The sequence below is a fragment of the Gopherus evgoodei genome, unplaced genomic scaffold (assembly GCF_007399415.2).
Source record: "Gopherus evgoodei ecotype Sinaloan lineage unplaced genomic scaffold, rGopEvg1_v1.p scaffold_79_arrow_ctg1, whole genome shotgun sequence".
NCBI lineage: Eukaryota > Metazoa > Chordata > Testudines > Testudinidae > Gopherus > Gopherus evgoodei.
The window spans coordinates 66,836-70,369 of NW_022060100.1; positions in this window are offsets into that span (position 1 = coordinate 66,836).

Here is a 3,534-nt window from a genome sequence, read left to right on the forward strand (position 1 = left end):
CCGAGCTCCAGGGGCCCAACTGCTGGGTTCGCCAAGCACAGCTCCAGGGGCCCAACCAATGAGGACCCCCAACCCCAGCTCCAGGGACCCAGCCCCTGGGGGCCCCACCCGTTGATCCAGGGGCCCAGAGCCTGGAGGCCCCAACCGCAGCTCCAGGGGCCCAACCGCTGGTGGCCCAAATCGTAGCTCCAGGGGCCCAACCCCTGGGGGCCCCAACCCAAGCTCCAGGGGCCCAACCCCTGGTGGCAGCCAACCCCAGTTCCAGGGGCCCAGCCCCTGAGTCCCTGAACCGTAGCTCCAGGGGCCTACGCCCTGTGGACTTCTATCCCAGCTCCACGGGCCCAATCCCTTGGGGCCCGAACCCCAGATCCAGGGCCAAACCCCTGGGGACCTCAAACCCAGCTCCTGGGGCCCAACCCCTGTGGGCCCCAAACCCCTGCTTCAGGGGCCCAACCCCTGGGGGCCCCCAACCCCAGCTCCAAGGGCGCAACCCCTGTTGGCCAAAACCATAGCTCCAGGGGCCCAAACCCTGGGAGCCCCAACCCCAGCTTCAGGGGCCCAACCCCTGGAGGCCCCAATCGTAGCTCCAGGGGCCCAACCCCTGGGGGACGAACCCCAGCTCCAGTGGCCCAAGCCCTGGGGTCCCCAACCGTAGGTCCAGGGGCCCAACCCCTGGAGCCCCCAACCCCAGCTCCAGAGGCCCAAACCCTGGGCCCCAAACCCAGGTCCAGGGGCCCAACCACTGGGGGCTCCCAACCCCAGCTCCAGGGACCAACCTCTGGGGGCCCCAACCCTAGCTCCAGGGGCCCAAGCCCTGGAGGCCCCAACCCCAGCTCCTGGGGTCCAACCCCTGGGGGCCCCTGTGACGAACTGGGAAAGTTCTTAATGTTTTCTCTGAGTACTGTGTTGGTGCCTCAGTGTCCCCATGGCAGTTCTTAAGTATCTGGCAGAGCAAAGGGCCAGTGCACATAAATGCCTAGCACTCTGTCTCCTAGCAACTGATGGGCTGGGCCCCTCCTCTGCAAAGGTGCCAGCTGAAGGTGTTGGAGACAAAGGGATCAGGTGACCTCCTGGCCTCGGAAAGGGGCTGAGCAGAGAGGAAGGGCTGGGAGGGGTTGTTAGTCTGGAGCTGGCTGAGGGCAGACGTGGGGGTCAGGCTCACTGACCCCCAGAATGGACCCGGCAGAGGGGTCCAGTTCTCTGTACCTACAAGCTCTGTTTTAGACCCTGTTCCTGTCATCAAATAAACCTCTGTGTTACTGGCTGGCTAAGAGTCATGTCTGACTGAAAAGTGGGGGTGCAGCACCTGGTGGCTTTCCCAGGACCCCGCTGGGGCGGGCTCGCTGTGGGAAGCGCACAGAGGGGCAGAGGATGCTGAATGCTCCAAGGAGAGACCCAGGAGGTGAAGACATGTGAGCTTCTTGCCCTGATCAAGTTTGCGGACGATACCAAACTGGGAGGGATTGCAACTGCTTTGGAGGACAGGGTCAAAATTCAAAATGATCTGGACAAATTGGAGAAATGGTCTGAGGTAAACAGGATGAAGTTCAATAAAGATAAATGCAAAGTGCTCCACCTAGGAAGGAACAATCAGTTTCACACATACAGAATGGGAAGAGATTGTCTAGGAAGGAGTATGGCAGAAAGAGATCTAGGGGTCATAGTGGACCACAAGCTTAATATGAGTCAACAGTGTGATACTGTTGCAAAAAAAGCAAACGTGATTCTGGGATGCATTAACAGGTGTGTTGTAAACAAGACACGAGAAGTCATTCTTCCGCTTTACTCTGCGCTGGTTAGGCCTCAACTGGAGTATTGTGTCCAGTTCTGGGCACCGCATTTCAAGAAAGATGTGGAGAAATTGGAGAGGGTCCAGAGAAGAGCAACAAGAATGATTAAAGGTCTTGAGAACATGACCTATGAAGGAAGGCTGAAGGAACTGGGTTTGTTTAGTTTGGAAAAGAGAAGACTGAGAGGGGACATAATAGCAGTTTTCAGGTATCTAAAAGGGTGTCATCAGGAGGAGGGAGAAAACTTGTTCACCTTAGCCTCCAATGATAGAACAAGAAGCAATGGGCTTAAACTGCAGCAAGGGAGATTTAGGTTGGACATTAGGAAAAAGTTTCTAACTGTCAGGGTAGTTAAACACTGGAATAAATTGCCTAGGGAGGTTGTGGAATCTCCATCTCTGGAGATATTTAAGAGTAGGTTAGATAAATGTCTGTTAGGGATGGTCTAGACAGTATTTGATCCTGCCATGAGGGCAGTGGACTGGACTCGATGACCTCTCGAGGTGCCTTCCAGTCCTAGAGTCTATGAGTCTATGAGTCTATGCTCCAAGGGAGAGGAGGCTCCCCAAAGTCCTCCTGGCTTGGTGGGGAGCAGTTCCAAAGCATCGCCCGGTGACTCCGTGACAGCCCCAACCCCAGATTCAGGGACCAAACCCTGGGGCCCCAAATGAAGCTTCAGGGGCACAACCCCTGGGGGCTCCAACCCCAGCTCCAGGGGCCCAACCCCTGGGAGCCCCCAACCCCAGCTACTGGGGCCGAACCCGTGGGGGCCCCAACCGTAGCTCCAGGGGCCCACTCAATGGGGGCCCCAACCCCAGATCCAGGAGCCCAATCCCTCGGGGACCCAACCGCTCCAGGGGCCCGACCCCTGGGGGGTCCAACCCCAGCTTCAAGGGCCCAAGCCCTGAGGTCCCCAACCGTAGCCCCAGGGCCCAAACCCTGGGGGCCCCAACCCCAGCTCCAGGGGCCCAACCCCTGTGGGACCCATGGCCAGCTACAGGGGCCCAACCCCTGGGGCCCCAACCCCAGCTCCAGGGACCCAACCCCTGAGGCCCTCAACCGTAGTTCCAGGGGACTAACTCCTGGGGCCCTCAACCCCAGCTCCAGAGGCCCAACCCCTGGGGGCCCCCAACCCCAGCTTCAGGGGCACAACCCCTGGGGTCCTCAACCGTAGCTCCAGGGGCCAAACCCCTGGGACCTTCAACCCCACCTCCAGGGGCCCAACCACTGGAGGCCTCTAACCCCAGCTCCAGGGGCCCAACCCCTGGGGGCCCTCAAAAATAACTCCAGGGGCTCAACCCCTGGGGGCCCCCAACCCCAGCTCCAAGGGCCCAACCCTTGGGGCCCTCAACCGTAGCTCCAGGGGCCCAACCCCTGGGGGCCCCAAACCCCAGGTCCAGGGGCCCAACTGCTGGGGGCCCCCAACCCTAGCTCCAGGGGCCCTAACCCTGGGGGCCCTCACCCCAGGCTCCAGGGGCCCAACCCTGGGGGCCCCCAACCCCAGCTCCAGGAGTTCAACCCCTGGGGCTCTCAACCCCAGCTGCAGTGGCCCAACCCCTGGGGATCTCAACCCCAGCTCCAGGGACCCAAATCCTGGGGGCCCCCAACCCTAGCTCGAGGGGCACAACCCCTGGGGTCCTCAACCCCAGCTCCAGGGGCACAACCCTGGGGTCCTCAACCGTAGCTCCAGGGGCCAAACCCCTGGGACCTTCAACCCCACCTCCAGGGGCCCAACCACTGGAGG